At 59.1% G+C, this 12491-nt stretch overlaps 1 protein-coding gene across 2 annotated transcripts in view; it reads left to right on the top strand.

Moving 5' to 3' along the window:
* FBXL18 (F-box and leucine rich repeat protein 18) overlaps window positions 1–12491 on the top strand; it is a 42520-nt gene that overhangs the window by 24297 nt on the left and 5732 nt on the right. The window lies entirely within an intron of this gene.

Genomic DNA, 12491 nt, shown 5'->3' with positions numbered 1-12491 from the left:
GCTGTGGCATGTGGGACGCCGCCTCAGCATGGCCTGACGAGCAGTGCCAAGTCCGCGCCCAGGATCCGAAGCGGCGAAACCCTGGGCCGCCAAAGGAGCGCGCGAACTTACCCACTCGGCCACGGGGCTAGCCCCCAAGAGGAAGGTATTTTTTAATTTTAAAGACTTTTTGATCCACATGATATAAACTTTACCGTTTTAGCCATGTATAAGTGTGCAGTCTCAGTGACACCGAGCGCACGCACGATGTTGTGCTTCCGTTAGCACCCCTGTCTCCAGAACTTGTTCATCTTCCCAAGCTGACGCTTGGTCCCCGTGAAACACTGACTCCCCCCGCCCCAGCCCGCAGCCTCTGTCCCACTTTCTGATTCTGTGAATTGACGCGAACATCTTTGAACTCTGCATTTTTCGTGACCCTGCACTTTGTTTAGGTTTAGAAGCTGTGGCTGCTTAGACGGCTGTGGGTAAAGACGGTGCATTTAAAAACGGTTCTCTTTCTCATGGGGCGGTGTTTGCCTTCCCTGCCCGCGGTGAGGGGCCTTTCTAGAAGGGCTGTGTCCTCTTGCCTGCTGTTCCCCACAGACCAGGCCCCACTTTCCCTCGTGAGAGCAGCGTTCCTGGAGGAGGAGCTGGACCTTAGAGAGGCCCCCGAATTTGGCCGCAGTCAGGAGAAAGGCATCCTGGAGAGAATCTGACCCGAGCTGGTTGTCTGGGGCATGAAGCGGTTAGAGACCTCTCGTGAGCCAGTGCCGCTGGCCACTGAAGTCCGGGTACCCTGAGGAGGCCTGAGTGGGTGTGCCCTCGTTTCAGTGTGGCCGGCCGAGAGGGCGGCAGCTGCCCTCCCCAGTTTTCTGTGTTCCACGGGTCACGGGATGTGGCAGCGGGAGGCCCCGGCTGTTCCCAGGATTCCAAGCAGAGCCATCGGCCGGGAGGTCTCTGGAATTGTAGGTTCCAACGGTCCTATGGACAGACCTCAGTGGGTCCTGTCGTCTTTGCAGTTTGCTGCGGAATTTCTCAGCAAAAATCCTAGCCAAGGTTTTCCCCTCCCTGGGTGTAAAAATACTAGGTGTTTCTAATATTTCTAAAAGTTTTGACTGTGTGTCAAGCTGCTTTAACTGAACGCTCCCCATGGCTCCATCAAGCAGAGGCCGTTGCGGCCAGCAGGCCCGGGATGGAGGCAGCATGTGGCTTTGTCGTCTGATGGCTTTTGATTTACCACGGCCTTGTGGATTTTTCTGTGTCAATAAATAAAGCTGCAGCTGCTGTTTTTTAAGGCTGTGGTACCCCTTGTGTGGCTGTCGTGGTGGTCCCTGTGGCCGTCAGAGCCGACGCTGTGTGTGTCTTTGGCTCCTTCACCTTCGACCCTGATTTCCGGGCTGTGAACCTGGGCAGAGGCCTGAGGTTGGTGGGACATGCTCCCCGCTGCTCCCCATCGTGTCCCCCCCCTTGGCATCCTTGTGCGGTGACATGGAGCTCGCGCCTGCCGGGTACTCGGTTTTCGGAGGGCTCTGGGACGCAGGCTGTGGAGCACTCGCCACGGGGCTCTGGGCCGGATGGGAGCTGTTGGGGAACGGGGTCGAGGGCAGGCGTTGCGGCCGCGCCTCCGCCCAACGCTCCCCGTCCGCCTGCTCGCTTGCTCCCTGGGCTGGTGGGAGAGGCTCTGCCCTTCAGCTGCTGGGGGGAGCGGTGTTCCCTCCTCACCCTCGCCACCTTGCAGTAGGTCCCCCAGTTCCCGAGGGCTCCAGCCTTCAGGGAGCTGATGCCTCCCTGGGGGGCGTGTTCTGCCACAGGGGCTTGCGCAGGGCTCGTCACTCCCTCCTGTTGCCGAGAGCCAGGGGCTCGCAGACCCAGCCTGTGGGGGAGTCTGCCATTTCTCAGCCCTGATGGCTGTCCTCCTGTAGAGATAGGGACCAGCTTTGGGAGTTCCTGCTTTTCCCACCAGCTGTGTGCACAGGAGCTTTCTCCAAAGGGGGGAACATCTGACGTCAAGCCGTTCAAAAGAGCTGTGCTTGTGACAAGAAAGGGTCCGAAATCCCCAGCCCCTCGCAGGCGTCGCTAGATGATGAAGCTGCTTTGTCCTTCTGATCCTCAGAATCTTTCTCAACACAGTGATTCAGGCCATTTGCTCGGACCTGGCACTGGATGGCAGTTTCTGCCTGAAGCTTCCCTTTCTCGCCCTTGGTTCTGTCCACGAGGTCCCTGTCAGCTGCACCTCTTCTGCCTGCAGCCTGCTCCTGTCCTCGTGGCCTGCTCGAGTGTGGCCTCCCTGTGGCTGTGAGCTCCCTGCTCCGGCCTCTCGGACTGTACACCACCTGCCCTTTGTTAGCGAGCATAGCACTTCACCCCAAATGTTATGATGCTCTTTGCGTCCCCCTTTAGATGATGAGATTTTGAAGGGCTGGCGTGCGCAGCTCTTCTCTCCTTGTGCATCTTTGTCCCCCAGCACAAGGCTGACCAGGGCCGGGCTCACTGGTGCCCCAGTGGGCACTGGTCATGGTGGGTACCTGGGGCTGGTGACTGCTAATGCCTGGCGCGTGGTCTTTGAGACCAGATCCAAGATTGGCCTTGGTTAAGTGGGCGCCTGGATGGAAGCTGTACCCGTCGCTCTGTCCCATGTGTCCCAGCATCTGGCACAGGCCCAGGCTCGGGGCGGGGACCCACCGAGCCCTGGTGCCAGCTGAGGGGCGCGGAGGGCGCTCTCCGGGCCGAGGGCTGAGCACCCTCTGCTCTTGCAGCACACACTCCTTGAGCCCCTGCTCTGTGCGCCATCCTGGGTGCTGGCCCTTTACCGAACACTGCCTCTGTGCCAGCACCGTGGATTGCCTTTTTTTACACCTCACGAAAGCCTGGTGAGGTACATGCCATTAGCCCCAGTGTGCAGATGGGGAAACTGAGTCTCCGAGAGCTAGGCGAGTAGCAAAACCAGAGTTTACATCCTGAGGGGAGAAGGGCACCTACACCCTCTGGGGGCTGTGCCCCGTGATGCTCAGGGCCTTCCAGGGCCGTGTGGGTGTCTCACCCGAGACCCGAGCCCCCCAGCCTGGCGGAGGCTCCCAGCGCTGGGGAATCATCAGAACCAGGTCTGCTCCAAGCCTTTCCCCCCGGTCATGCTGCCAGGGACAGGGCCGAGGGACAGCCCCACAGACACGGCGAGGCCCTACTGTACATCTGCGCGGAAATCTTCCCGCACTGCCCGGGCTGGCCCACCGAGCCCGCTGCCCACACTGCGCTGCCTCCTTGCCCAGCTGGCAGCTCAGACCACGCCCAGGGGCCCTGCTGGCCTTGCCGCCACTTCCAGGTGCAGCCCCTCTTCTCTTAAGGCCTTTGCTGCAGGCTGTGCAGTGGGGTCCCAGCTGCTCTTCTGCGAGGCCCCCAGCAGATGGCACCATGGCTTGCTGTCCCTGGCGCACTCTGGCTCAGGGAACAGCGGGTGGGAGGGGCCCCTGGCCCGGCCCCACTGCTGCTCACCTGCCCGCTGCCCTGTGCTGCCTGCAGTCTCGCCCGTCTCTCCGTGACTCGGCCAGCGGGGCTGGTGTCATGTCGCAGTCCTGGTGCTGGGAAGTATCACCCCTTTTCTCCATCAGCACACGTCTGGCCTGCCTGTGGACGGGTCTCAGCCACTGGTTGTTGGCGGCCCTTTCTTCTTGTCGCCCTGCCCTTTGCAGGTTGCGCACCACGACCTGCAGCTCTGGCCCCTCCTCTCAGGAGGCAGTTGACCACAGGTGGGTGGCTTTGGTGGCCTCAGTTGTAACACCCATTAGAGCTAGTCCTGGAGGTGGCGGGAGGCGAGGTGTGTCCAGCACCGAGCACGGTGTCCTGACCAGCATTTGCTCTCTATTTCCTCCTCCGTGTCTTGACTCTGCTCTTTCCAGTTTGAAATGTGAACTCTGGACCTTTCTCTGACTTCTTGTGGCAGATAGCCCCCACTAGGTTTTGGAGTGACTTTCTTATGCATCTTCCCCCCTCTTGGCCCTGCAGGTGGCCCCAGAGCTGGTCTGGCTTTAGAATTGGGGACAGAGGCTGGCCTGGTGGTGCAGCGGTTAAGTTCGCATGTTCTGCTTCTCGGCGGTCCGGGGTTCGCTGATTCCGATCCCTGGTGTGGCCATGGCACCGCTTGGCAGCCATGCTGTGGCAGGTGTCCCACGTATAAAGTAGAGGAAGATGGGCACGGATGTTAGCTCAGGGCCAGCCTTCCTCAGCAAAAAGAGGAGGATTGACAGTAGTTAGCTCAGGGCTAATCTTCCCCTCAAAAAAAAAAAGAAAAAACGAATTGGGGACAACGCTGCGGAGAGTGGTGGCTCTTTCTGGGCTCTGGGGTGCCTGGTGCCCTCCCCTGGGGCAAGGCAAAGCTTTCCCGCCTGCTTCCCTCCTTGGAAACACCCCCAGCTCACTGGGTTGGAGTGTTCGCCCCCGCTTCCCTCCTGGCCTCAAGGACAGCCTGCCCAGTGCTGGAGCCAGCGTCTCCGTTTCACCTCCCGTCTCTCCGAGAGACCCGGCTGAGTTAACGCACAGCCGCCCCGCCCGTTTGAGGGAGCCAGGGCCTGCAGGGGCCTGCCCGCCAGAGGGGCTGTCTGGCCCCCGGTCACCCTGCGGCTTGGGCAGCGTCAGGAGCAAGGGGCTGGGCTGCGTGGTGCTGGCATGGGGCTGCCCTTGGACCCCTCGTCTCCTGCTGTGCCCCAAGCCGCACCTCTGCCGTCCCCTCCTCAGACACTGCAGCCGGTGGGGAGGCCCTTCCGAGGGCATTTCCGATTTCCTCTGCCTCTCCCATTCATGAACGTTTCCTGCAGGCGTAGTGGCATCTGGGGTTGGGTGAGGGCAGTGTCACTCTTTTGGTTTCTGATTCTCTTTTGGTTTCAGACGGGGAGTGACAACAGCTCACTTTGGTCCATGTGGCATCCTGCTGAGGTCAGACCCACCTGCGCCCTCAAATCCCACAACCCAGGCTCACATGCTGGCCTCTTCACTTCCTGGCTCAGTGACTTTGAGCGAGTTACTTCCCTCTCTGAGCTGAGTTTCTTGCCTCTGAAAGAGCAGCCGTCATCCTCACATTGCTGGGACCTGGTGGGCGTCACACGGGGTCCCTGATAACCACGTAGTGGCAGTGCCTTCTCCCCGCCTTGCAGATGGGGGAACCCAACTTTGCGAGGCTTGGGGCTTGCTGCCGTCATCCTCCGAGCGAGTGGCTGAGCCGGCCTTGGGTGCTGGTGTGGCCGTTCTGCCGCCCTCCGCCGCCTCCCGCGTAACCCGAGGTGCCCTGTGGGGATGGCAGAGGCAGTTCCTCAGCGAAGCGGGAGGGTGGGGCGGAAGGGGCTCGTGCCAGAGGCGTCCTGGTCGGGGCTGGGAGGCCGCTCCGGAAGGCGCCGCTTGGGCCCCTTCCCAGTGACCCCCACTGGAACCCAGCATGACCACGTGGACGGGGCTTGGGCAAGGGGCAGCTGCTTCCTGCGGCCAGGCCTCCTCTGAGCTCCTGGGCAGCTGTCTCTTTCCTTTGCAGCCACGTCCGGCCTCTGGGATACTCCTGTGCTCATCTCTAGCCCCTCCAAGGAGGGCCGAGCCTGGGGGCCCATGTTTTGGGCCCTGACTTCTCGGTGTCTGTAGCTGGCAGCATCAGGGGAATGCTGGCTCTGAGGCTGGCCGAGTGCTCTCTGGAAGGTGATGGTGGCATCCCAGTGCCAGCGCCCTTGGGGCCTTGTCCACTCCCAGTCCTTCTAGGAGTGCGTGCTTACTTGCTGCTGACGCTGAGGGTTTGTCAGCCGAGTGGCCTTGGGTCCGGCGGTCTAGCCTCCTTTCTTGAGACGGCGGGAGCCCTGTCCCTGGGGTGGGGGCCGCCATTGTCCTCCAGCCCCTGGGCTTGTGCAATTCAGATCCAGCATTCCACGAGACGGGTCACGTCTCTCTGCCTCCGAGGAGGCCTGGGGGAAATTCCTTCCCCAGGGTGGTCCTGGGGGCGTTCCCGGCACGGTGGTGTATGGACAGGAATGTGGGCCCGTGAGCCGACAGGCGGTGGCCGGCCGGGCGAGTGGGGCGTGTGTGTGTGCGCCGGGCTCTCTCGTCACTGCCTGCACAGCTGCCGCACCCCCGGCTTAGCCGGTCTGTGTCTCTAAACGTGTGTAGAATCGAGTCAAGTTTACAGATGGAGCCATAAATTGCTTAAGTCTGGGGAACACTGGGAGCTCTAGAATTGGAAGTGGGTTTTACGAAGTGGATTGAGTGCTGTTTTGTAGCCTTCGTTGCTGTTAGAGGAGGCAGCCGAAGGCTATCGCGTCGCCAGGCCTGCTGCCCTTCCTGGCAGGTCTCGGCATCAGTCTGTCGTTCCTCCCCGGAGTGCCGATACGCCTGTGTCACGGAAAACCTGGCCAGCAGGGCGCGGCTTCTGCAGGTTCCGCTCAGGGAGGCCTTGGCTTTCACGCAGAGCCTGGTGGCTGGCGGGTTCTGGCTCCATCTGTGGGGACGCCCAAGGGGCTGGATCTGGGGGCGGGCAGGCCTCGGGCCGGGCTTCCTGGGCCCCGCTGCAGTGACTAGCAGAGGTGGCAGGTGGGGGCAGGGAGGACCGTCAGGCCTGACCGTGGCCCCCGGCTCCTGGTCAGCGAGTGGCAGAGGGGCGAGGTCTCCAGGACCCTCCAGGGGCAGGAGGCCCCTCCTGCCGCCGGGGGCTCTTTCTTGGCTGTCTGGGTGTAGAAGAGCAGATTGGTGGCCCGGGAATCCTCCCGGTGTCACTGGAGCCCCCGTTTTCCAGGTGCGGCCTCTGGGGGAGCGTCGCACGGTGACTGGCTGAGTGGCAAGTCTGGGCCGGGCCCAAGGGCTGCTGTCTGCAGTCAGGCTCCTGCTGCAGGAGGAGCTGCAGGCTGGTGAGGAGCCCACAGCCGGTGGCAGGAGCCCTGGGGGGTGAGGAGACGAGACCGTCGGGCGGTGCCGGTCCCAGGGTCAGTGCTGAGCATCAGGGGTCCTCCCCCCAGTTCTCTGCTGGCTGGTTCTGCTCTTCCCCTTTTTCTTTCTTTTTTTTTTTTTTTTAACTTTTATCGTGGTAAAATATCTATAACATAATAATTATCATTTTAACCATTTGTAAGTGTACAATTCAGTGCCGCGAAATCTTGTACCCATTACCATAGTGTGTAGCAAACCTTCTCATCGTCCCAAATAGACACAACACCTCCCCTCCCCCTCCTGCTAACCACTCTGCTTTCTGTCTCCATGAACTTGACTCCTCTGGGGGCCTCATATAAGCAGAATCAGACAGTATTTGTCCTTTTCTGACTGCCTTGTTTCACTAAGCATAATGTCCGAAGGTTCACCCATGTTGGAGCATGTGTCAGAATTTCCTTCCTTTTTACGGCCAAGTAATATTCCATTGTAGATGGACCACATTGTGTTTGCCCATTCATCTGTCGATTGTTTCTAATTTATATGTGAAGTTGAATATCTTTGAACGTTTTTAAGTCATTTGTAAAAAATGACAAAGCAGGAAAAATGATCTGTGAGTCGTGTCACAGGCAAAGGTGTGATTCTGTGAGCTTCCTGCACACTAGTGAGGACGAGATGGAGGGGCCGAGGGCTACAGATGACTCTTAACCCTATGAGAAACGCTCAACCTCACCCGTAAGAAAAACATAGATTAAACTCTTTACACTAACAGTTCTGTTTCTAGAAAGTTCAGGAGCAGGTGCTCGTCCACTCTGGTAGAAGTCAAGGTGGTGACTGCCCCTGGGGAAAGTCTCTGGAGGCAGCTGGTGGGGCCCCTGGGGTGTGGCCAGCGTCTGACTTGGTGTGGGCGCTGGGCTCACGGGGGTGCTCTGGGCCACACATTTCTGCGTGTACATCATGCTTCAGTATAAAATTAATGGTGGCAGCAGGAGCACACAGCATTTTCCGTCCCCACAGACGAAGACCACTCCATGTGAGTGGAAGGAGGGGACAGGCCCCGTCGCCCATGGCAGGAGGGCCACCTCTGTGGAGACTCAGCTGGCAGCCGATCGGAACTCACACCCTTGACCCACAAACCTCCCGCCTCTAGGATCTGGTTCTGCAGACGGGCTTGTCCACGTGGTTTCCACAGTTCTTCATGGCGGCGCTGTTCGTTTTAGCAAAGATTGTAAACAGCCCAGAGGTCGCTGAGCAGGAGACTGGAGAGTGAATGCTGATGCCCAGTCAGTGGGATGGCGTGGGCTGCTGAAGGAATGAGGAAGCGCTCCATTTCTTCGTAGGGAACACCTTTCAGTGCAAAAAAGCGAAGTGTGTTGAAAACAAAAGTAGAGCATGCTAGATCTTCTTGCTTGCGTCTGCACAAAGTATTTCTGCAGAGGTACAGAAATCTATATTGTTCTGCCCCGGGAGAGGCAGTGGGGCATCTTTTGGGGGAGGGGGAAGGGAAGGGAGCCCCAGGGACGCCACAAACTGATTCCTCTGCATTCTAGTTTGTTCTGAAGGCGAGGTGGCCCCGGCCTCCCTCTCATTCAGGCCTCTCTGGTTCCAGAGCCTTGCACTCGTGTGACCCAGCTCCAGTCGTCCAGGGCCCAGGACTTACAATCTTGTCCCTCTGTGTGTGGGACCTGGGCACGCCACAGCGGGACAACAGCAGCCAACGCAGAGTGTTTCAAACCGCAGGCGTCTTTCCCACCTCTTTGCTCCGCGCGAGGATGGAAGCAGCCCTCACTGTCCTTCCTGGCCATGAGGGGAGGACTGTGGGGCCGAAGCAGGGGTCCCGGCAGGTTCCAGGCAGCTGTGGGTCTGGGCAGGTTTAGCGGGGAGCTCGGAGGGCGCGCCTGGCACACGGCCCTTGGCCCGCTGCTCTGGGGGTCTGAGTTCTGTGAGCCTTGCATGGGTGTCCCCTCGGCAGCTCCAGGCTGGCGTTTTCTTCTTGGCACCATCCTCCTTTGTGCTTCTTGAAGATGATTGTCACAGTTCGGGTGGCTTTTATAAAATATCTTATTACTTTGGCTTTTCTGTAAGACCTTATTTTGGGGGAAGAGGCTGTCATCTTTAGTTCTTTTTTTAGTTTCTCAGAGAAACAACCCCAGCAGGTGTTTCTTAGATGATTGAGCCCGTTCTGCTTCCAGGCCGCTTGCAGGCCAGCCCCTCCAGGAGCCCTTCCAGCTCTGTGGCACCTGCAGGGCTGGGTGCAGAGGCCTTGGGGTCCCCAGGGTCCCACCCTCGCTCGCTTGGAGGGGTCGGGCTCAGAGCTGGTTCCAGCATGGTGACGGCGCAGGACGCACCTTTCTGGAGCCTCTGTGTCCTCAGTGCAGTGGCCTGGCCTGAGGCCCGTGGGGCCGTGGCTGCTGCCCTGTCTGCTCGTGTTGGCGAAGAGCGTGGAGCCCAGCCCTCCTGACAGGCCAGTTCTCTCTGCCCGTCTGACAGGCAAATGCAAAGTGAGTTTGTAAAGTTGAGGGGGCCTTAGTAGATTCAGGCATCCTTCCCCAGTTGTCCTCCTTTTTGATCACTCTGCAACAGCGTTTTCTTGGCCCCATTGGGACCACTGGGCCAGCTGGCTTCTCTCTGTGGCTCTAAAGGGATGTCTGAGTCTGTTGTGGGCTTGTCTTTTTTTTTTTTCAGGAAGATTATCCCTGAGCTAACATCTGCTGCCAATCCTCCTCTTTTTGCTGAGGAAGACTGGCCCTGAGCTAACATCGTGTCCACCTTCCCCTACTTTATATGTGGGACACGTACCACAGCATGGCGTGCCAAGCAGTGCGTAGATCTGCACCCAGGGTCCAAACCAGCAAACCCCAGGCCACTAAAGTGGAACGTGCGAACTTAAGTGCTGTGGCACCAGGCCAGCCCCATGGGTTTGTGTTTTGAAGTATAAAAATGTTCATACTGGGGCTGGCCCCATGGCCGAGTGGTTAAGTTCACGTGCTCCACTCCAGCGGCCCAGGTTTTGCTGGTTCGGATCCTGGGTGTGGACATGGCACTGCTCATCAGGCCATGCTGAGGCGGCGTCCCACATGCCACAACTAGAAGGACCCACAACTGAAATACACAACTACGTACTGGGGGGCTTTGGGGAGAAGAAGGAAAAATAAAATCTTTAAAAACAAGCAAACAAAATGCTCATAGCTTTTGACCCAATAACCCTATTTCTGGGATTTATTCTGAGGAAGCAATATACTGTATGTTTATTGACATAATAGTAAAAAGAAGTCCCTAAATTGTGCCCGCCAAGAAATGGCTAAGTTGATGTGTTGCCCCCACTGGCTCGAGTGACAGCCGTAGGAAAAGGTGGTCCCAGGGCCCTGGCAGAGCTGGCCGTTTTATTTCTATCAGGCCAGAGTGCCTTCTGCCATCACGTCCTATCTTTGTTTAACGTAAAGATGTCAAGACTGGAAGGAAATACGACAAACCTGACTCAGATTATTCCTATTTCAATGCGTCACCTAGGCCGCGTCGGGAACCAATTCGTTCAGAACACAGGGTAACGTGAAGCAGGGCCACCGGCCAGGGCCGGGCTGGGGCCGGGCGGGGGCCGGGCTGCGTCGGAGCCGCTGGCGTGTGGCGCCACGGCCGTCTGCACCCTCCTGTGCACATCTTCTGTGCTTTCTCTGTAGACAAAACAAGGGTTTTAAAACAAACAAAATCTTTTCTGCTTCCTGGAGCGCCCCGAGAAGGCATTTGGGTGGCTGCGTTTTTCGGAAAGCTGAGGGCCCCGTTTTAAATGCTCCGTCCCTTCCAGCCGTTGCAGACGGCAGAGAGCAAGTGTGGGTTAACTTTTCTTAAACTCTCCTTCGAAAGCTCCCAGTGAATGCCTTCAGACCCTCCCGGAGGGGCCAGCCTTTGCCCAATCCACGGTGACCCCGGGGTGACCTGCTTCCCATGGGTCTCCTCTCACGCCTTGCTGTCACTTGCTGCCTCTCGACCGAGCTTGCAGGGCAGGTCGGATGAGCGCGCAGCCTCTTGCGTGGCCTGGGCGCGTGGTCTCTGTGGAGCCTGCCTCCCTCGCCCAGGTGAGAGGCTGCCCCGTGAGCACAGCTCATGGACGCCCAGGCCCCCGCCTTGGGCACTGGCCAGTGCCCGGCTGTGCCAGTGTTGCTGCCCAGGACGGTGCAGGCCGCCACGAGGGCAGAGCTGGGCCTGGGGAGGGCGCCGCACTCGGAGCCTGGAGGAACCTGCTGACCTCGTGGGCCTGCCTGTCCCCTGGGTGACCCCAGGCCAGAGGCCACAGCCTCGGGTCTTCACATTCGTGATACGACCAGCCCTGGTCAGGGGAGTGTCCCAGGGGCTCCCTGTCCTGTTGTCACTCACAAGCCCAGCCTGGCTTCCAAACGTGGGTAACTGGGATGGGTTTTATTATGTTTCACTGCATCTGTTTTCTTAAGTCTCAAACTCTCATATTGGAATCATACAAAAGAACATCCTAACACGTAAGGAAGTCATGCAGCGGAATGTGCTAGAGCGCACGACCCGTTCACGGCCTGCCCGCTCAGAGCGCGCCTCCACCCGTGGTGCCTGCCCTCGCGGAGGGAGCCCCGGCCCTGCTGTTGGAAGGGAACACTGTCTTTCTCTGTGTTGGCCATCTTCCTGCTTTCTTGTCCCTGACTCCAGGCTTCGCTGTCAGGGAGGCCCACCTCGCTGCGGGACATCTGCGGCTGTCCCAGCTGGTGGGGATGGCAGGCTGCGGCCGAGCTAGTGTGCGCAGGTCCTTGAGGACCAGGAGGGCTTTACAGAGAGACACCTGGGTATGCTCCTGGAGCTCCATCCGAGTCCCGGTTAATCCAGGTGCGCACCGGGGAGAAAGCCTTACGAAGGAAGTGTGGTTTACCTCTGCTGGTGCCACCTCCGCCCCTGCCCGGGGACCTGCTGTGTGTGTCTCCCGAGTGCCCTGCCTTCCCAGCCACCTGGACAGCTGCAGCTGCCCAGAGCCGCCCGGGGCAGCGTGGAGGGAGCAGACGAGCCCCGCGCTGCATTCCTGGCTTTTGGTGAGAGATTAATCCGCCTTCAGCATCTTGACAGCAGCTTGTTAAGAGCCCGGGGTGACGCAGGCCTCAGGGAGGGAGGGAGGCGGGCGACCAGCCTTTGCACGCACATCCCACATCCGAGGATATTTTGTTTCAAGTTGAGTCAGTCGCCCAGCGGGTTTGCAGGCAGGGACTTGCCTGCGAGGCTCACGGTCACAGACACTGCCGCCCGCGAGCAGAGGCTGGCGCACAGAACCGGGAGGCCTGTCCTTGGCATCTTTATTGCCAAAACATCAAGTTTTACGAGTGCCTTTCTGGCATTTACTTTACATGTGTCGTAAATCCAGCACTGCATCTGCCGGGGGCCGCTCACAGAGGCCAGACTGCGGTTTCCTTGTTCCTTTCACGGGCCCACGGCTGGGGGCCTCGTTTGAGTTTTGCCAAAAACCTGGGTTCCAGGTCGTCTGGGCACCTTCCTGCCTCTCACCCTCGACACCCTCGGGACGCCAGTTTCTTCCGTGACCAGAGTCGCTCTGGGGTCTGGATGTCTTCTGTCTCCTCCATGGGGACCGCAGTGACCCCCTTTGCCTCTAGCTCCTGGGC

This window comes from Equus caballus, chromosome 13 (assembly GCF_041296265.1).
Source record: "Equus caballus isolate H_3958 breed thoroughbred chromosome 13, TB-T2T, whole genome shotgun sequence".
Lineage (NCBI taxonomy): Eukaryota > Metazoa > Chordata > Mammalia > Perissodactyla > Equidae > Equus > Equus caballus.
This window is presented reverse-complemented; position numbering and strand designations above follow the sequence as displayed.